We start from the raw sequence: 22,110 nt of genomic DNA, 5'->3' as shown, positions 1-22,110 counted from the left end.
CTGGATTTGTAGATATATATTCTATGAATTTGACTTTACCATGTAATACCTTATTTTTTCCATCTATAATAATTGAAGGTTTTCTATGTATTATAGTTTGGGCTGTATCTGTATCAATTGACATTAAAAGGTACTAAATAATCTTATACCAGGAAAATCAAAAGATAGGAAATACACACACACACACACACACACACACACCACCACCACCACCACCACCACCACCACCACCACCACCATCACCACCACATTCATCATCATCAAAACAACAACATAACAGCAATTGACACTCATCGGTACTTTTTATTTCTCAGTGTCAGTGGACTCAGATAGATACCATACACTCTCTTAGAGTCTGCAGGACATCTGTACTGGTTGTTCTGACTCTTAGAGTCTCAGCTGAGAAGCAGGGTGTAGTCCTTATAGGTCTACCTTTATGTCCTTCATCTTTTTCTCCTAGCTGCTTTAATGGTCCTTCTTGGTTCTGTATATTCATTATGTGATAAGGAGACTTTCTTTCCTGTTCCAATCTCTGCTATTCTGTAAGCTTCATATACCTTGATAGCTATCTCTTTCTTTAGGTTAGAATAGTTTCCTTCCGTGTTTTTGTTGTAAATGTTTTCTGGGCCTTTGAGCAGTGATTATTCTTCTTCCTATTATTCTTAGACTTGATCTTTTAATAGTGTCCCAGATTTCCTGGATGTTTTGTGTCAGCAGTTTTCAGATTTAACATTTTCTTTGACCAGTGTGTCTATTTCTTATAGCAAATATTCTTCAGTGCCTGAGATTCTTTCATCTTTTGTATTCCATTGGTGACACTTGCATCTATAATTCTCGTTCATATCTCTAGATATTCTGTTTCCAGAATTCCCTTAGTTTGTCTTGTCGTTATTACTACGATTTCTATTTTCAGGTCTTAAACATTTATAGTCATTTCTTTCAACTGTTTGTTTTTCTAAATTTCTCTGAAAGCTTTATTCATTTCCTTCAAGATTTTGTTTTTCCTTTCCTTTTTGGGGCTTTTAAAAATTGTTTTGTTGTTGTTTTTGTGGAGGTTGCTTTTGTTGCTTTACTTTCTTTGTTTTTGTTTGGGATTTTTTTTGTTTTTTATTTTGGTTTTTGTTGTTGATGTTGTTTGTTTGGGGTTTTGTTTGTTTGTTTGCTTGAGACAGGGTTTCTCTGTGTAGCCCTTGCAGAGCTGGAACTCTCTCTGTAGAGCAGACCGGCCTTGAACTCCCAGAGAACAGCCTGCTTTTCCCTCCTGAGGGATGGAATTAAAAGCCTGTGCCATCATGCCTGGCCTTTCTTTGATTTTTTTTTAACAGGTTTATTCATTTGTTCTTTAAGAATTTTATCAGCTTCACAGAGTTGATTTTAAGGTCTTCTTCTGTTCCAGGGGTTCTGGAGTACTGAAGACTGCTATGGTTGGATTTCTGGGCTCTGTTGGTGATATATTGTCCTCGCTATTGTTGTTTTGTTCTTCACTGGCATCTGGACATCTTAGTATGTGGTCATTATTGGTCTAGGTGTCCATTTCTGGGTAAGACTTTGTTGGGTGGGTATTTTATTCCCTGTTTTCCGTTTCCTCTCTAGTCTTCTGGCCTGTGTAGCCTGTGGTTGAGTAGGGGGCTCTCCACCTGAGTTGGGAACTTCTGGTGACAACAATAGATGGAACTTCACAAATTTTCATTTTATCCTTGTACAGGGGCTATGCTAACCTTCTTGGCACCATTCCAATCTTCTTATATGTGCTGCTGAAGTGGGCTCTGCAGAGAATTTTCTAAGACATGATATTCACGACCAAAAGAGATTAAATCGCATTGATTTCGATGTGGCCTTTCTACAGAATGGCATACTTTCAAGACTTCCAGCTCATGCATGCAAAGTGTCTTCAGGTGCATACTGATTTCTAAGCAAGCAGATCTCACAGGGAACTCAGCCCTGATCATTTTAATTTCACCAGCAATGAGCACACAGCAGTATTCCCTGCTCTTTGCTCCCTTTAAGAGGTTCTGTTAACATGATTCTATCTTGTTTAGCAAGAATTCAGAAAAGCAGCCTAGATTGTCTTTGAGGTCTTGACCCTTGAACGTGATTCCATGGGATAGAGTTTTCTGAATAATTTTCCATTATCATGTCTACCATATATAATATTCATATTTTCTCACAGGAAGACTATTGTTTCTGGAAACCTCAATGAATTGGATTAATGGAGAATGACTCATTTATCAATTATTTGATTCCTTTAGAAAACATCATTGGGTACTAGCTATATAATAGTCTGTTGTTAGCTAAAAATATCTTTGATCTGGTACCCAACTCTATTGTAAAGGAAGGTGGTGCTGGCAGCAGTGGCCTCCCGTGTTTCAGGCATCCCTTGCTGCCATCATAATCTCCTGTTGAAAGCACAGCTACATGTTTATATCCTTCTCTTCAATATGTTGGAATTTTTTTAAATAAATACTTTTACAACTAATCTTGTCTCATAGTTATTCTCAAATGGGAATATGAATGGAAGCCAGTGGACTTTGTTGGAATCCAAAAAGCCGTCTCCTTCTGGAAATGTTAGAATCTTTTGATTTCATCATTCCTCCACAGAATTAATTTCTAAGATTCTCTACTCAGAAAAGCAGAGAGACAGTAAGACTTTTTCTAATTACTCATCAGCAAATCTGGGCCCAAACTCGAATTCAGCAACATCTGCATGGCTGGACAATCCAAGATCATTCTCCTCTAAGGAGCTGCCAGGCCTTTAAATATTGTCTCTTCATCATGGCTATATTCTTTCTTGATAGATTCTATTAACTTTATTACCATATTTTTTTACTTTTGAAACATGATATGTATCTGGGATAAGATATTTTGAATTTTCACTTGGGTCTCCAACATATATCAGATCAAGTTTCACTTCTGTTGAAGGATAAAGCAAAAAACACAACGACAAAAGAAAGAAATAACAAAGGCCACCTGATCTGTCACCTCAACTGTAGCAAAAGTATCTTAACAAAAGTGTAATCAACATGTGGTTAATGCTAACTTCAGTTTGTGAAAGACTGAAAATAAAGCATCTTTTGTTTTATGACTATTAGAATAAACTCGTGTGAAACAAATAAGTTGTGTTATTTGTCTCTTAGAGGTCATTTCACCAAAAGCCAGAGTTATTTTGTATGTTTTTATGCTTACTCTCAGTGACAGTAGATAGCTGTGTAGTTAGCCTAATGAAAAATCTAAGTCAACGTTTTAGATACTTTTAAATTTTAAATTAAGTGAAAAAATATTCACTCCATAAATCCCACAGGGTATAATGTGATGCTTTCATCCTATGTATATATTGAAAATATTTATATCAAGCTAACTAGCATTTCTATCACCTCAGGTAAGCTTTTCCAATCTGAAACTAAATATATTCTTTTGCCAGTTTTGGAATGCACAGTTCATTGTTATTAACTGTGGTTGCCTCCTGGGTAATAGAGGTTGTGGACTTATCCCTGCTTACTGAAACCTGGTGCTCTTTAGCTTGTGTCTTGCTGTTCCCCCTTCTCTCACCTCCTATCTCTGGTACACACTGTCCCCCCTCTCTCTCTCCTTGGGGTGCTTGCCTTCTTTATATTCTACAACTAAGTGTTCTGTTGCACCTGGCTTACTTAACATAAGATTCTGTGCTTCAAGGTTGGTTACAAACCACAAAATTCCCTTCTTTTAAAGGTATAGGTAGTGCTAGAGTGTCTTTACATGCCAACTTATGTATTAACTCATCCTTTGGCAACCACAGGAATTTCTTCTATCTTACCTGTACCTTGAATAGTGCTACAGAAATCAGGCAGGTAAAATATTTTAGTTTTTCTGCTTGTTTACTTATGTTTGTTTGTTTGTTTTTAGAAATAATGTGAGACTCCTTTGAAAGCATTGTTAAGAAAATTAAAATGCTACTGCAGAGTGGGAAAAATGTTCTAAAAATATATGCTTTGAAAATAAGCTTAGTCACTGGGAAGAGAGGCCCCTTGGTATTGCAAACTTTATAAGCCCCAATACAGGGGAATGCCCGGGCCAAGAAGCGGGAGTGGGTGGGTAAGGGAGCAGGGCGGAGGGAGGGTATAGGGAACTTTCGGGATGGCATTTGAAATGTATATAAAGAAAATATCTAATAAAAAAAAGAAAATAAGCTTAGAATCACAATTTTTAAAATGTGGAGGGCTGGAAGTATGGCTCAGTGGCAGAGTGCTTGGCTAGCATGCAAAAGGTCCCAGGTTCAATCCCTAAAACCATAAAAAGTGCCAAGAAATGTGTATACATTGTTTGACAAGAACACACAAAGAAATTTGTCATCCTTCTCTCTCTCTCTCTCTCTCTCTCTCTCTCTCTCTCTCTCTCTCTCTCTGTGTGTGTGTGTGTGTGTGTGTGTGTGTGTGTGTGTGTGTGTGTAATGTAAGCCTTTTGGACTTTGTGACTATTATTGTTACATGATAGTACCAGTCATGGTATACCTGTTCACTAGAATGCTGAGTTTCATTGAATAAATTATACCTCAGTAACACACAATGAAAAACTAAACTAAAATAACACATGTGTTTTCAAAAATAAGATCAAACTATCAACATGTTTAAAATGCTGACTAAAATCATCAACTCTGTAATCAGGCCAACCTCATTCTTGCTAACTTCAGACTAAATCTATTTAAACACCTGAATTTAAATGGCCCACTCTGAAGCTTTCATATGAGAGAGAGAGCACTTCCTATAGAAATGTTAGGGAATGTGCTCTTGGAAAACAGCCATAGGGATCTGAGAATGGCAGGGAGCTGCCCACACAAGCAGAACTGAGAGTAGAGATGAATCTGCCCCAAAATTCTGAAACATATAATAAAGTCTGCACCCTGCACACCCAACAGTTGTCTCAGTAGAAAACACAGGCTTGGACCTTTTAGATCCTTCCTCACACAGATGTTGGCCAGAGGCTGATCCATAGGAAAAGCTATCCTGGGAGGCAGGGAAATTTCTTGAATGGGAAAGCCATTAACCATTAATGTGCCCCTGACAATCAGAATCTCCAGTATCCAGATTTTGGGTGTCTCTACTCCCTAGGTGGGATTCTGACTGAGATTTTCAGAATATGCATAGTCTTTTGAAATCTCTATCTTTTAATTTCATTTAAACATTTGGCAAAATATTTAAATTTTTACCAAATACTTAAATGAAATCACATAGAAAGACTTTTCTGGGAAAATAATTCTAGTACTCATTGATCAAGGAGTAAACTAATAAAATTTCATAAAACTAAACAATTAGGCCATCACCAAGTACTGAGGAGATGCCTGTGTCCTAATAGCTACAGATACTAAGATAACACTCTGTGGAGAAGTAGACATCAAGGGTTCAAATAATACAGTGTCCCGACTCAGGAAGGGAGAAAAGGTAGCCACTCGGGACTCTCGGATTTCTTTCTGTATACATACATTTCTATGCAAAAACCCTTTAAGACTTACCAACAAACTAGCTATCTTATTATAAATTTCAACCTTAATATAAACTAAATCAAAGTTTCCCCCTCCATGTTGCTTCCTTTAAGTTAACTTTGATCAGGCACAAATAATCAAGTATGTCTTCTTACAAAATTTTAAAAAACAAATTTTTAAAATACGTGCATATGAACTGCTTGATCGTTTAACACTTTACAAAATGATTAACTTTCTGGACATATTTCTGTCACACTATGAAGGTGCTTTCTCTTGCTTCTGTGGTTTAATATTTTCAGATTAGAATAAAAGATTGGGCAGAGGAAAAGATCAAACAGTATTGCAAATCTGTCCCTAAATGATACCCTGGACCTAAACCACACAGAGAGGGTATGAACTTTGTCTTTGCTGACAGTGGGTATAGAGGAGAGCGGGGATCAGAATAAGTCTGTGATCACTTAAATGTAACATATCCAAAAGATTTGCTAAAGTTGTTGGATGATGATTTTAGCAAAGAATGATGTCAGCGATACTGTGTGAGATTTGACAACATTATGAAATAGTCTTCTTTTAAGCATACCAAATCTATCTTCATTTAGATGTTTTGCATTTTTCACATTCAGCAAAACCTATTTTCCAATTTTCATTGACCAAAACAATTGGAAATCTCTGATACCTATGTGGTTCTTCTGTCTGTTTAGCTTAACTTTCTATCCCATCAGCATCACTCACCTGCTTTCACTAACTGAAAATGAGTATTTATTAAGTGTCACATCTCAGAATAAATCAGCACATAAAGTTGAAACCAAGTGAGTTCCCTTTAACCAATACATATCTAAAAAAGAATTGTATTAAGAACAGAGAGGGGCTGGTGAGATGGCTCAGCAGTTAAGAGCGCCGACTACTCTTCCTAAGGTCCTGAGTTCAAATCCCAGGAACCACATGGTGGCTCACAACTATCTGTAATGAGATCCGATGCCCTCTTCTGGAGTGTCTGAAGACAGCTACAGTGTACTTATATATAATAAATAAATAAATATTTTAAGAAAGGAGAAAAAAAGAACAGAGAGACTTAGTAGCATTAATGAAAGTCAAGAATAAGAGACTTTCAGGAATTGATTTTTTGCAAAGTGGTATAATATCATTTTGACAAAGTAATAGAAGGCACTCTCATATTTAGGAGAAATAATTACGAATTAACTCTCTCCTGGGAAATGTTCCTGGTCACATGTTCTTTAAAAAAACAGACACAATAAGTTTAAAGTGCAGGCAACTTGCCTAATAATAAAATCATCTCACTGAGATGTAGACAAGCTTTTTCTCTTTATAATAAAATGTAGACCTTCCTTATTTGTAGAAATAGATACATTCTGATCAAATTTCAGAGAATGCCATTCTCAACAAAATGGCAAGATTGACAAATTCAGAGAGCTTCCAATGTTTAGCAAGATGGAATGGTAGCTTATGTGAAGTGTGTGTACCATGGATTGCACAGGATAAGCACTCAGCTCTTAGCTGCCATTATTATATTATGATTCTTCCATCCTTCCCACCATACCTATAGCTTTGCAGGGTCCACAGAGATTTCTCAATTGCAATATGGAGTTATTCTTTTCCTAGACGGCAACAAGGAAGCAGACATGAGCATCTTATCAAAGGCAAGGAAAACACTTAAGTGAGAGTATGACCACTAGCTTTTATTTTTAGTCACAGAATATTTCTACTATAAGTTATATGACTCTTGAAGATTTTTAAATTTGATTTGACACATGGCTATTAATATTTATGGGTTACAGTACAATACAAGTATGCTCTATGTAGTGATCACATCAGGATTATGACATGTCTATCACTTCAAATATTTGTTTTTATATATAAATATATATATATTTATATATATATATAAATATTATATATATATAATATATAAATATTTTATATATAAATATAAATATTTTTTATATTTATATAAAAATATAAAAATATAAAAGTTCGTTTTATATATAAATATAAAAGTTCCTACAAACTATGTTTTTGGGTATTTGATATTTAAAATGAAGCATCATTAAAAACAGCTAAATATATTATTCTGATATATACCATCTGTCATCTTGTTAATATCTATCATAAAAAAATCTTGTGTGTTCACTTACCTTTCTCTTTTCTGAATATCTGATCACCACTTTTCTACACTGCATCTTCTTACCAACTTACATAGCTTTCCACACCTGTACAGAGCCACAGCATTAGTGACTTCTGGTGTCTTACTTGTCTCACTTAAGGTGACGTTTTCCACCTTTCACCCATGCTGCTGCAAAGGAAAGATTCCATTTGTTTTATGGCTCAGTAGTTTTGCATTGCAGTAGATGGAAGATCTTTTCCTTAAGTATTCACTAATTGATGAACATTTACATTGTTTCCATCTCATTGCTTTTGTGAATACTGCTATGATAAATGCAGAGATGGAGCTATTTCTCTGACATCCTGATTCCCTTCTCTCTATACAAATGCTCGGGGCTAGGGATTTTTTTTTATCAGCTAGCAGTTATATTTTTTAGCTGCTTACCTTAAAGCTTTCCTAGTGTACATTCCCATCAGCAGTGTGAAGCAGTTGTTCACTCTTCAAAATGTTGTGGACATTATTGTTGTTGTTCTTTTTAATAGCAGCCATTTGGCTTAGGGTGAGATTGTATTTTATGGTGGCTTGCTGTGCATTCCTCTAAGCATTACAAGTAACAAGCACCTGGGATACCACACTTGGCATCCCATTTGGTTATTTCTGATTTGTTTCCTAGATTTTCTTCATTTTATTACAAAATGTTCTGTCCATATTAATGTCTACAGTATTTTACTCTGGAAACATAGTTAAAATTCATACAATAATTAAAAACTCAAAAAATTAAAACTGCTGATTCTTCAGAGCACACACGTGTACACACATGTGTTTGCTATATATTTACATTCCCAGTGTATTCAAATATGTAGCTTATTTTGGTGCAATGATTTTAAAATATGGGAATTTATTAACATGATAAAAATTAAGATCTCAGAAAAGAATTCCTAAGCCCTTGTTGACTAAGAGATCCTCTGGTCCATTGTTTAGTTAAATATCTCAGAACAAATGTATCATAACTGAAAAAATGAATGGTTTCTGTGTTAAGGACTTTGCCATTTTCACATTGAATTGTCTACAGAGGGCAGCAAAGAGCTTCAGTTCAAAGACAAGCAGGTTGAGTTAGCAATTCTTAACTGCTGTTTCTACAACACTTTAAACACTGTGAGAAGTGTCAGTGTCAAGGTTCAGTTTGCTAACCTTGCATGATCTTGTTTGCCACAGGAGGATCAGAGCAAGGGCCAGAGTCAGCTACTTGCCTCAGATCACTAAAGGTGAAATTCTTAAAGAGCTTGCAACAGAAAAAAAGGTCTTTCTGTTTAGAATAGATTCTCACAAAAATTTTTCATGTTTAATTATATTCAAATTATCATGAATATGGACTACGGTATATTATACAATTGTATAAATTAATGGCCTTTAATAATGATAACCAATAATGTAGTTACACAGCCTATAATGCTTTAAGGTAATGATTTGGGTGTTTCCCATTATTATAACTATATCTAATTCTACATTTTTATTCATTACTTATGACATTAAAAAATTAATTAGACCACCAGCTCACCTGTACCTAGAGTACCGATTCATTGTTTCACATTAGGCTTGTTCTCTGTGTTTACCCGGCATGAGATTTATTTCCAATGGTCTCCAAGGTCAAGATTTGTAGAAAAGAAGGTATGAGCCAATGCCTCATCAGAAGGAAAGCTCTAATTGCTGTGCAGACCCAACCCCAAAAGGTGGCCTTTCAGGGTACTCTCCTACATCAGCCTGCAAAGAGAAAGACTTTATTTTTTCCCATCTGAGTTTATCACTTGGTATGGGCTGTTTCAAGACCAGGTGAGACCCTGGGCAAGATTACAGTCTTTGCTAACACCCCAATTCTTTAAAGGGATGCTGGACTGCAACTCCTTTGTGTCCATTACATTCATTTGTGATATAAAGTAGTCAGCACACCTTATGCTGAAGCTGAAGGGATGATAACATTTGCAGTTATGTTGCAAGATTTGTTATCTTCTACAGGATTAACTTATTAATTCGTGTTTAATGGGAAGCTATTATCTTAGCAGATTTGTTAGCTCCTGCAAATTCTGCTTCTCAACAGGTGAGGCAGGAGATGAATGAAAACACTAGAAATGAATTCTACCTCCTAGGTTTACATAAAGAAAAAACAGCCAAGCACAAAAGAGACTTGAGTGGGGGTTTGCTTAATTGTACTTAAATGAACAGTTTACAACACCTCCAGGCTTTCATTTTTCAGAGACCCAATTTAGATAAGGAAAACAAAGGAATGTGTGAATTTGAAGCCATCCTAATCTCCTCCTTTAGGAGAACCACAGTATGGCAGGATCAAAAGGGCAGCAGGGAGTTGGGATGGTTTCAAAGTAAATGGAACTGTTGTGTTAGAGAAAGATGATTCACTTATTGAAAGGATGTGGACAAATGGAAAAATAAATATAAAGATGAAAATTTAAATTAACCACACTCTCTGCCATGTCCAAGAAAAATCACTGTTTTCTGACTTTCTTCCAATCATCTTTCCCTACTTAAAAGTAGAAAGTCTTGATTTAGCTTATTTTGGTTTTAGACTGGGTTTTTTTTTCCTCTTCCATTAAAATGTATTCAAATGACAACATGCATTTACTGCAGGTCGCTCTACTTAAGAGCGTGCAGAGCATATAATTAGCATCATTATAAGAAATAATAAGAATAGCTGAACTAGGGTGCATATTTCAAACTATTCCTGTTTGGAGAAATTGTATAAAATGGAATAATTGGGCCAAAAAATAACATTTTAGATTGCTAAACAAGAGAATCAAATGATATATATCAATTTACATCACCTCCAATAACATTTCTATCTCTATCATCCTCTCTTACAAAATTTGATAAGAAAAAGATGACTTCATTGCTGTCTGTTGTTTTGATATGAATGTAAACACTTCAAACCAATTCCATGTCTCTGCTCTGCAAGGATTGATCTCCAGTTATAGAATCAGTACATTTAAAATTGGTATGTAAGTCCTGTCTGTACATTAAGGTTCTTGCCTCTCATGGTTGAGGATATTGTGTTGCACTGGCATATCCCTGTTTGCCAGGTTCCTTCATTCTTTAACAGTTTCTAAACTATAGACCTGAGTGGTGAGAATTCAAGTAAGCAATACCTGTTCTTTGTGATTAACCTTTGCAAACTTCAACTATACTTTCAAAGCTGGCATATGCGTGCAAGTTCGCTAAAGTGATTGTTTTTTTAATTTTTGAAACCGTTTACTGTGTCATCTTGTTCACCAGAAAGGTAGAATACAGTTAACTCATTACCTTAACCACATATAATTCACTGAAATTCAATGTTTTATTGTAGCGTGTAGTAAAGAAGCATATCTATATTATAATCTAAAATACATGTGACATACGTAGACATTTATATATGTACCTTTACTTGATATGAAATAATACTACTATCATGGCTTTGGATCCCCCATAACTAAATGAGAAGACTATTGCAAAAGACTACCACAGACTTTGGCTGTAAGACAAAAAAAAAAAATCAATCTTGTATTTATGAGGAAGTAAGTGACCCATATTGGTCATGTTTTGTATGCAAGAATGTATACTCTTCAGGTAGCTAGAGGAGAAAAGACATGAATGATCTTATCCAACACTGGCCCTGAACTGCTAGAAGACTGATCTGACTTGATTAGGTTTGAGGTCTGTTCCATAGAGAAGAATTCATATTAGATACTATAAAAAATAGTCAAAACTCATGGTTGTAAGTTCTATGCCTGAGAAGAGAACCTATTAATATTGGCCTCCTAAAAGTTCATGTTGTTAAATACTCTTCTATATATTTGTACTAATATCCATAAATTTATGCTGCATGCAACGTTGGTCAAAGACACTTCTTGTGCTGGTTAATGGAGAGACATATTGTTGTTCAATATGCTAAAAATAATGGACTCTGTGTGCTCAGTCATGGATGGGACATCTTACAACAGCTTTCCCAACCACATCAAGGACAAGGGGCGGGGGGAGATGGAAAGAATGTAAGTAAGGGCAATAAAATGGGGCAAATGCTATGAAATGATGTCCTCTCTACATAATAATATATATGAACTCACAATAGCTGTGGTTGCCTACGTAAGATCTGTGTAAGATGAAATGAGTTTAAAACTGCAGCACGGACTGTAAAGGAAATCCTGAGGCTCTATAGCCAACTGAGGTTGCGCTTCACAGTTAGATGGTTTCTATTGCAGTGACAGTCACTTTTCTTTAGATGGGGTAACTGTTGAGTTGCCTAACCATGGTGGACAGATAACCCCAGTCCCATGAACATATGAACAACACTAACTGCCCTCAATAAGGAGGACATGGATTTGGGAAGGAGCTGGAGTATGGAGGTTCTAGTGGAATTACATTTGGGGGTTTGATGGGTAAATATGATCAAGTACCATCATATACACTGTACATTGTATACATGTGCAAATTTTTCAGAGAATAAATATGAATCATAAGTTCTGCTCCATACATGCTGATTTTCATATAAAATTACATTAAGATTTTAGATCTATATTTTAAGATTTTACATGATAAGTCCATCATTGCACATCATTGTAAATGCTCACATTCAATGTGCATTATTCAGTTTTCTAGTACTGTAACAAATGCCTAACAAACACACTTTCAGAAGTGGGAGCTTGGCTTTGGTTCTCAGTTTTCAAGGTTGCTGTGTGTGACATGTTGACAATTGCATAGGCCTGTAGCAGCACACTCTATCATGGTGAACGTGCATGGCAAAGGAGGATAAGTCACTTCATGACTAGTGGTCAAAAGAAGAAGAATGGCTAGTGTCATATAATCCAATCAAGGGGAGTCCCCAGAGATCTGAGAGCTCCCCCTGGCTTTTACATCTTAATGGCCCTCTACATCCCAACCATGTCAAACTGACAAATGAGCTTAAAACACATGAAGCTTTAGAGGCCACACAAGATCCAAGGGTAGACTCATAACTGGTCTTGCATTTATCTTTGTAGACTATTTTAACTGCTCTATCTCATATCAGCTAGCATAGGAAATGAACACTAACAGGAAAGCCTAAGAGTTTCCTTCCCTTTGTTGTGGGAGGGATACACTGTCTTCTTCAGCTCCTTGAATGTTTGGTACATTTAAAAGTTGACCTCTGTGTGTATTAGGAAGCTCATTTATTATATTATACATTTGCTGGGATATTTTCTAAAATGTGCATTTATGTAAGGAAATTAGTTATTAAAGTTTGCTGATTGATTCATTTCTTTTTTATTACTTTTATTTATTTATATTTTTTTACAGTCCAGTCATTACTCTTCTCCTGGTCCTTCCTCCCACAGTTCCTCATCCCATTCCTCCTTCCTCTTGTCTCCAAGATGATGTCCCCAACTCCCAAGTCCATCCCCTGCCAGACCTCCCCACTCCCTGGGGCCTCAAGTCTCCATAGGTTTAGGCACATGATCTCCCACTGAGGTCAGATGAGAAACTCCTCTGCTATCTATGTGTCAGGGGCCTCAGGCCAGCTGAAGTATGCTGCCTGGATGGTGGCTCAGTGACAGATCTCAGGGGTCCAGGTCAGTTGAAAGTGCTGGACTTCCTGTGGGGTCACCCTCTTCCTCAGTTTCTTCCAGCTTTTCCCTAATTCAACCATAGGGATCCCTGACTTCAGTACATTGGTGGAAGTAAGTATCTGTGTCTGTCTCAGCTGCTTGTTGGGCCTCTCTGTGGACAGCCATGGTAGGCTTCTGTCTGTAAGCACACAATAGCATCATTAACAGTGTCAGGTCTTGGAGCCTCTCTTTAAGATATATCCCATGTTGGGCTGGTCACTGGACTGCCTTTCCCTCAGTCTCTTCTCCATATTTGTCCCTGCAATTCTTTTAGACAGAAACAATTATGCATCAGAGTTTTTGACTGTGGAATGGCAACCCTATCTCTCTACTTGATGAAGCCCTGTCTTTCCACTAGAGATGGACTCTACAAGTTCCCTCTCTCCACTGTTAGTTATTTCATCTAAGGCTCCTCCCTTTGAGTCCTGAAACTCTCTCACCTCCCAGGTCTCTGGTACTTTCTACAGAGTCCCACCGCCACCTCCCATGCCAGGAGGTCTCATATTTCCATTAATTCTGCTGGCTCTCAGGGATTCTCTCCTGCCCCCCACCAAAACACACACATATACCTGATCATGTTCCCCTTTTCCCCTCCTCTTCCCCTCTCCCATGCAAATCCCTCTTCCCCTCTGTTCTCTGTGACAACTTTCTTCTCCCTCCCAAGTGGGATTAAAGCATTCTCACTTGGGCCCTTTAGCTTGTTAATCTTGCTTAGTTGTGTGGATTGTATTCAGGGTATTTTGTACTTTTTATTGGTAATATCCACTTAATAGTAAGTATATACCATGCATGTCCTTTTGGGTCTACAAAAGGACCCAGTCATTATAGTTTGGTCTTTATCCCACTCCTGGTCCACCCTTCCATAGTTCCTCATTTCATTCTTCCTCCCTTCTGTCTACAAGAATATGTCCCTACCCCACTCCCACCCCCTCACTCAGGATGATATTTTCTGGTTCCATCCATTTGCCTGCAAACCTAGTGATATCCTTGTTATTAATAGCTGACTAGTATTCCATTGTGTAAATGAACCACATTTTCTGTATCCACTCTTCCATTGTGGGACATCTTGTTGTTTCTAGCTTCTGACTATCACAGATAAATCTGCTATGAGCAGAGTGGAGCACATGCCCCTGTTTTATGGTGGGTAATCTTTTGGGTATTTACCCAATAGTGGTAGAGCTGGGCCTTCAGGTAGATCTATTTCCAATTTTCTGAAGAACCTCCAGATTGATTTCCAGAGTACCAGTTTGCAATCTTACCAGCAAGGGAGGACTGCTCCTCTTTCTCCAAATCCTATACAACATGTGCTGTCATCTGAGTTTTTGATATTAGCCATTCTGGTTGGTGTAAGGTCTAGAATCTCAGGGTCGTTTTGCTTTGCATTTCCCTGATCACTAAGGACTTTGAACATCTAGTTGCTTCTCAACCATTTGAGATTCCTCTGTTGTGAAATCTCTGTTTTGTTCTATACCCCATTTTTTATAGGATTGTTTGCTTTTGGGGGGTTTAGCTTCTTGAGTTCTTTATATATTTTGGATATTAGCCCTCTATTGAATGTGGGATTAGTGAAGATTCTTTTCCAAATTGTAGGTTTCTGATTTGCCCTATTGACTTCTGTCCTTTGCCTTTCAGAAGCTTTGAGTTTCATGTGGTCCCATTCATCAATTCTTGATCTTAGAGCCTGAGCCATTTGAGTTCTGTTTAGAAAATGTCTCCTTGCCTATGACTTCAAGGTTCTTTCCCACTTCCTCTTCTATTAGATTCAGTGTATCTATTTTTATGTTGAGGTCCTTGATCTACTTGCACTTGAGCTTTGTGCAAGGCGACAAATATGGATCTATTTTTATTTTTCTACATACAGACTGCTAGTTAAACCAGCACCATTTATTGGAGATGCTTTCTTTTTTCTATTGTATATTTTTCTGGCTTCTCTGTCAAAGCTCAAGTATCCAAAGCTGTGTGGTTTTATTTCTGGATCTTCTATTCTATTCTATTGATCAACCGGACTGCTTTTGTACCAATACCATGCAGTTTTTATCACTGTTGCTCTGTAGTACAACTTGAGGTCAGGGATGGTGATTCCTCCAGAAGTTCTTTCATTATTAAGAATTGTTTTTGCTATCCTGTATTTTTTGTTTTTCCATATGAAAGTGAGATTTTGCTTTTTCTATACCTGTGAAGAATTGAGCTGGAATTTTGATGGGAATTGCATTGAATCTGTAGATTGCTTTTAGTAGGATGGCCATTTTTTTTTTATTTTTCATGTTAAACCTACCAATCCATGGGCAGGGGAGATCTCTCCATTTTCTGAGGTCTTCTTCAATTTCTTTCTTGAGAGAGTTGAAGTTATTGTCATACTGATATTTCACTTGTATGGTTAGAGTTACCCAAGGTATTTTATATTATTTGTGACTATTGTGAAGGGTGTTTTGTCCCTATTTTCTTTCTCAACCCATTTATCATTTATGTAATAAAAAGCTACTGATTTGTTTGAGTTAATTTTATATCTAGCCACTTTGCTGAAGTTGTTTATCAGCTGTAGAAGTTCTCTGGTAGAATTTTTGGGGTTACTTATGTATACTATCATACCATCTGCAAATAGTGATACCTGACTTCTTTGCCAATTTGTATCCCTTTGATCTCCTTTTGTTGTCTTATTGCTCTAGCTAGAACTTTGAGTAATATGTTGAATAGATACTTGGAGATTGGGCATCCTTGTCTTGTCCCTGATTTTAGTGGGATTGCTTCAAGTATCTCTCCATTTAATTTGATATTTGCTATTAGTTTGCTGTATATTGCTTTTACTATGTTTAGGTATGGGCCTTGAATACCTGATTTTTCCAATACTTTTAACATGAAGGAGTATTATATTTTGTCAAATGCTTTTTCATCATTATGTGTTTTTTCTATTGAGTTTGTTTATATTACTTTGTATATTGATTTACTTCTTTTGAGATAAAAATTACATAAAATGATTGACAATCATATTACCTAGTACTATAAACCAATTGCTATTCATTTTGACTGTTATCTTCTTTGAATCAATTCAAAAGACATATGCAAATAATATAATATTTTTCACATTAGGTAAACAGAACTTTAATTCCTCCTTTGAATGTTTACCTGTGTGATAAGTTGCTGTCATGTTTCTTGCCTTTGGGCATATGCTGGTGTTTTTAAAAATATACAAGCTACTAAAGATGATAGGCAGTACCCTATGTTTATTTCTTAACATTAATTTGAATGTCTCTAATGCCAAACTGAAAGAATTAGTTTTATTTAGTTTTACAATTCATATTATTGCTCTCTCTCTGGCTTATTACTTTCATTGTATGTCCTATAACCCACCTTTATCTTTTTAATTGTATAATACTGGTTAAAACTTTTTTCCTACTTCCATCTGCTCCTTTTACAGATATGACAGAGTAAATCAGTTGGCCTTAAATTTGTATCAAAATTTTGGTGCTTGGATACAGCTGGGTGGTTTAGAAGCACAGGAATACTTTGTTGTAAATAGCTAGGGAATAGATGTCAGAACAAGCTCTGAAATACTGTGTTGTATTTTATTTAATTTTTAGACAGCATCTCATTTAGAGCAGCCTGACCTTGAACTCCCTATATAGCTAAGAATGCCTCCTGTCTGTAGCTACTTCTCAAGTGCAGCTATGACAGACATTTGTCAGTGGACCCAGGTTTTATGGAGCATAGTAGAGAAAGACTCTTATCACTAAGCTGCATCTTAGCTCCTCTGATTCCTAATGTCTGAAGGGCATTGCTGGGCTGTGATGGCACATCTGGGACAGGCCAACATTGCCCTCAAAATTCGTGCAGTATTCAGAAATAGGTGTGGCCAGGCATTTGGAAATCTGTGAAACTAGGTGGCAGTTTGGAATACTACTGAAAACAAAAATGGTGTACAAGCCTGTGTGATTTTTTAAGCAGTGTTGGCAAAAATTAAGGTAAATTACTTTTTATAATTACTATTGGTGTTTACTTAATGAAAACATCACAAAAACAAAAATAGTGAAACAGTCAAGGGGTGTGTGTGTGTGTGTGTGTGTGTGTGTGTGTGTGTGTGTGTATGTTAGATGGGTATTTTCCATTAAGTGGGTAACTTTCACTAATTTAATTTGTTGTTAGAAAAAAACCCAAATTTTTATTTTTAGATGCATCGAGACCTTCCTAAGTTCATGTTGAAGTTCTAGCTCCTTGTACTTTAAAATAAGAGCCTTAGAAATGAAGTCACCATAGATGTAATTACTTAAGATAAAGTCATAGTAGGATTGAACCCCTAATTCACTATAATTGATGTTTTCCAAAAAACGTTGAATAGAGTCTGGCACATGGGGAGAATGCCACAGAATAGGGACCATGGTGCTCTGGGGAGGTAGGGAATGAGGCTGTAACAGAGAGTTCTGAGCATCTCCTGAGGCACAAAGCTCTCCAGTGAAGACATCTAACTTCTAGAACCATGAGAAAATAAATTCATTTTTTCTGGCTACACAGTTTATGGTGGTTTTTGCAGCCCAGTAAGCTAATGCATCCAGCAACTATAACCAATAAATTAACAAATTTTATTCTTGAAAAACAAACATAAAACTTAAGATGGTTTATGATGTACATTGGGTACACAATTCTGTAAATGAATTGTAAATGATTGTTCTGTAATTGCAAGATGTAAATGTCAGGCTACAAAGAGTGTTGCCTAATGAATGACTTCCCTTGATTATTTTCATTTTAAGTAATATTCATTTTCTTTCATGGAGTTTTACTTTAATTAAGGATCAAATTGTTCAGAATGTTCCCTCCAAATCCCTTATCCTAGCTGATAGGCTGTTGAATCTCAGTATTCTAAGTGGCATAATTTTTAAAATCACAATGGTATATTTTACAATCATGATTATTCTTCTTAGAAAAAGGTTATTGAATTAAGTGAGCTATGCAGTAGATATCACTAATTATATGAATTTATAGCATTGGACATTAAATCACCATTTATCTTCAAGTTCAAGAGACAATATGCCATAGATATCAAATATTTTGTTTAATGTTATTTAAGACATGAAAATGCATTTTACTGTATGATCTATAAATATATTAACTATTTGACTTTATAATATATAGTGAGAACTGATAAGATCTTTAAGTTACTTTTTGAAAGGTATTTAAAAATTAATCTGATGGTCAGATAAGTCCAGTGAAGAGCACTCAAGACTCTTGCAAAGGACCTGGGTTCAGTTCTCAATCCCCACAGAATGGTCCATAAAAACATGTAATTCCAGTTTCAAAGGATCTGATGTCATCTTCTGGCCTTATGGGAACCTCTATGATAGACATGCAAGTATGTGCACAGAAGGCATTAGTACACATAAATTAAAAGTAAATGAATCTTTAAAATGTAATTTTAGAGATGAATAATTATTTGCTGCTTAAACTTTGGTCATCTAACTTTTATGTAAAGTATAACTAGAGGAAATCAGTTTTTGAATAAACACATTGCAGTGGCTATGTATAACATATAGAAAACTGCAGAAACTTTTATGAATGTTTACCGAGTGGCTACTGAGTGGCATTTGATCTCTGAATATGAATATTCAAATAACAGAAGAAGGGGAAGGTAAAAAAGAGGGGCAGAATCAGGTATGGGAGGAGATGGAGGAGATGTACAGAGGGTCAAGAAGCTGAACAGAGGTGTGTAGCAATGGCGGATGGGGAACAGTGGATACCAACCAGAAAATCCCAGATGCTAAGAAAGCAAGTGCCTTCCAGAACCCCACAGGGATGACATGAGCTGAAATACCCCACAAAGAGGAGGGAGAATCTGTCAATACCATATCCAGAGATTAGACATGGCACCCTGGTTGAGGGATGGGGCCACCCAACCATTTCCATTGCCCCTATCTAAAGGAAACGCAGGGACAAAGAGTGGAACAGAGACTGAAGGAAATGCCATACAGAGACTGCCCCACCTTGGGATCCATCCCACATGCAGACACCAAACGAAGACACTATTGTGGATACCAAGAAGTGCTTCTGACAGGATCCTGATACAGCTGTCTCCCAAGAGGCTCTGCCAGATCCTTACCAATACAGATGGGGATGCTCACAGCCAACCATCAGACTGAGCACAAGGATCCAATTGGAAGAGTTAGGGGAAAGTCTGCAGGAGCTGAAGGGGCCTTATCTGGCATCAACAGGAGGGGAGGCCCTTGGTTCTTTGAAGACTTGATACCCCAATGTAGAGGAATGCTAGGGCAGTGAGGTAGGAGTGGGTGGATGGGAAGGGGAGCACCCTCATAGAAGCAGGGTAAGAGGGGATAGGATGGGGGGGTTGCAGAGGGGAAACCTGGAAAGGGGATTTGAAACATAAACAAATAAAATAACCAATTTTTTAAAAATCTTAAAATCAAATAACAGGGCCAACAAAATGCCCCCCTTAAGCAAACATGCTACAGATCAAGGTTGATGGCCTGCAACCCTGAAACCTATACTGTAAACACAGAATTTATTTCTCTAAGTTATCTTATGAATTCCACACCTGCACCACGGCACACACAGGCTTTCTCAAGCACAAACAGATACAAAGACACAAATACACACGTGTGTGTACACATACACACACACACACACACACACACACACACACACACACACACACACACACAGGAGAGAGAAAGAGAGAGAGAGAGAGAGAGAGAAAGAGAGAGAGACCCTTCTTAGAAGATTTTTTTTATTATTTATTTTTTTATTACATATTTTCCTCAATTACATTTCCAATGCTATCCCAAAAGTCCCCCATACCCCCCCCCCACTTCCCTACCCACCCATACCCATTCTTTTGGCCCTGGCATTCCCCTGTATTGGGGCATATAAAGTTTGCAAGTCCAATGGGCCTCTCAGCAATACCTCTCCTGGGCATATATCCAGAAGATGTCCCAACCAGTAAGAAGAACACATGCTCCACTATGTTCATAGCAGCCTTATTTATAATAGCCAGAAGCTGGAAAGAACCCAGATGCCCCTCAACAGAGGAATGGATACAGAAAATATGGTACATTTACATAATGGAGTATTACTCAGCTATTAAAAAGAATGAATTTATGAAATTCCTAGCCAAATGGATGGACCTGGAGGGCATCATCTTGAGTGAGGTAACCCAATCACAAAAGAACTCACACAATATGTATTCATTGATAAGTGGATATTAGCCCAAAACTTAAGATACCCAAGATATAAGATACAATTTGCTAAACTCATGAAACTCAAGAAGAATGAAGACCAAAGTGTGGACACTGTGCCCCTTCTTAGAATTGGGAACAAAACACCCATGGAAGGAATTACAGAGACAAAGTTTGGAGCTGTGATGAAGGGTGGACCATCTAGAGACTGCCATATCCAGGGATCCATCCCATAATCAGCTTCCAAACGCTGACACCATTGCATACACTAGCAAGATTTTATAGCTATAAATCTCCAGTAGTGTGGCTGAGGTTGGGTATGTGTTTTAACCTCTTAAAATTCAATTATAATCCATATAAACTGTTGTATATGTTTTGTGAACTATACATTCCTATTTTGAGGAAAAACTCAATAGAAAAATACAAAATATCTTTCTGACAGGTACTTCTATAAGAAATAGGTCATGTGCTATCATGTCTTCACTAGATGATAAGGAACTGGCTGTGAACAGGCCAGGAGCTTGCCACTGCCAGTGTTGTGGTAGACAATCCCTCCTGTATTTAATATAAGAACAATCACCAAGTGGAGCTTGAAAAAGCTTCATACTAATAAAACCAATCCTTTAAACTCAATGTGGTTGAATATTTTTAAGTATAGTATTCCAATGTTTCATCCTCTTTTTTTTTTTTTTGGACTGTGCAAAAATGCTTTTTATTTATTTATGTATTTATTTGCTATTTTTTAATTAGATATTTTCTTTGTATACATTTCAAATTTCAAATGCTATCCTGAAAGCTCCCTATACCCTCCCCCCACCCTACTCCCCTAACCACCTACTCCCTCTTCTTGGCCCTGGCATTCTCCTGTACTGGGGCATATAAAGTTTGCAATACCAAGGGGCCTCTCTTCCCAGTGATGGCCAACTAGTTCATCTTCTGCTACATATGCAGCTAGAGACACCAGCTCTGGGGGGTACTGGTTAGTTCATATTGTTGTTCCACCTATAGGGTTGCAGACCCCTTCAGCTCCTTGGGTGCTTTCTCTAGCTTCTCCATTGGGGGTCCTGTGATCCATCTTATAGATGACTGTGAGCATCCACTTCTGTATTTGCCAGCACTGGCATAGCCTTGTATGAGACAGCTATAACAGGGTCCCTTCATCAAAATCTTGCCGGCATATGCAATAGTGTCTGGACTTGGTGGTTGATTATAGGATGGATCCCCGGGTAGGGTAGTCTCTGGATTGTCTATCCTTTCATCTTAGCTCCAAACTTTGTCTCTGTAATTCCTTTCATGGGTATTTTGTTCCCTATTCTAAGGAGGAACAAAGTATCCACCCATTGGTCTTCCCTCTTCTTGATTTTCTTGTGTTTTGCAAATTGGATCTTGGGTGTTCTATGTTTCTAGGCTAATATCCACGTATCAGTGAGTGCACATCTAATGACTTCTTTTGTGATTGGGTTACCTCACTAAGGATGATATCCTCCAGATACATCCATTTGTCCAAGAATTTCATAAATTCATTGTTTTTAATATCTGAGTTATATAAATTTACCTCATTTTCTGTATCCATTCTTCTGTTGAGGGACATCTGGGTTCTTTCCAGCTTCTGGCTATTATAAATAAGGCTGCTATGAACGTAGTGGAGCATGTGTTCTTTTTATCAGTTGGAACTTCTGGGTATATGCCCAGGAGAGGTATTGCTGGATCCTCCAGTAGTACTATGTCCAATTT

The 22,110-nt window shown here is 37.1% G+C and overlaps 1 protein-coding gene and 1 non-coding gene across 7 annotated transcripts in view; one reads left to right on the top strand and one right to left on the bottom strand.

Annotated features, from left to right (window-relative positions):
* Positions 1-22,110, top strand: part of Magi2 (membrane associated guanylate kinase, WW and PDZ domain containing 2) — a 1,489,420-nt gene that overhangs the window by 285,626 nt on the left and 1,181,684 nt on the right. The gene's annotated exons all lie outside the window — the stretch shown is intronic.
* Positions 1,661-1,767, bottom strand: LOC115031154 (U6 spliceosomal RNA). The gene has a single exon (XR_003836778.1). It is a non-coding gene; the product is annotated as a U6 spliceosomal RNA (small nuclear RNA).

The sequence above is a fragment of the Mus caroli genome, unplaced genomic scaffold, assembly GCF_978045245.1.
Source record: "Mus caroli unplaced genomic scaffold, Mus_caroli_1 scaffold_4, whole genome shotgun sequence".
Lineage (NCBI taxonomy): Eukaryota > Metazoa > Chordata > Mammalia > Rodentia > Muridae > Mus > Mus caroli.
Note: the sequence above shows the minus strand (reverse complement) of the source record. Positions and strands in the feature narration are given on the sequence as shown.